Source organism: Acyrthosiphon pisum, chromosome A1, assembly GCF_005508785.2.
Source record: "Acyrthosiphon pisum isolate AL4f chromosome A1, pea_aphid_22Mar2018_4r6ur, whole genome shotgun sequence".
NCBI classification, from domain to species: domain Eukaryota; kingdom Metazoa; phylum Arthropoda; class Insecta; order Hemiptera; family Aphididae; genus Acyrthosiphon; species Acyrthosiphon pisum.
Genome location: NC_042494.1, coordinates 61,137,747 through 61,137,980, shown reverse-complemented (window position 1 = coordinate 61,137,980; position 234 = coordinate 61,137,747).

The following is a 234-nucleotide window of genomic DNA, read 5'->3' as shown; positions in this document are numbered from 1 at the left end:
ACTAATTGGTCAAAGTGTCAGACTTCTAAACGTTCTTCAGAAAAATATCTATCTTTTAGAACTAGAGGTAAATAAAATTTAAAAATCATGCATTTTATATATATTTTTCAAGGCAAGGAAAAGGCTGGAGCGTAATCCATTCTAGGGGTAAAAACTAGGCAGCGTTTTATATTTCAAGTTATTTGGGTCTTGTGAATGTGTTGAAAATAAATGAACATTAGTGTGTGTAATGCG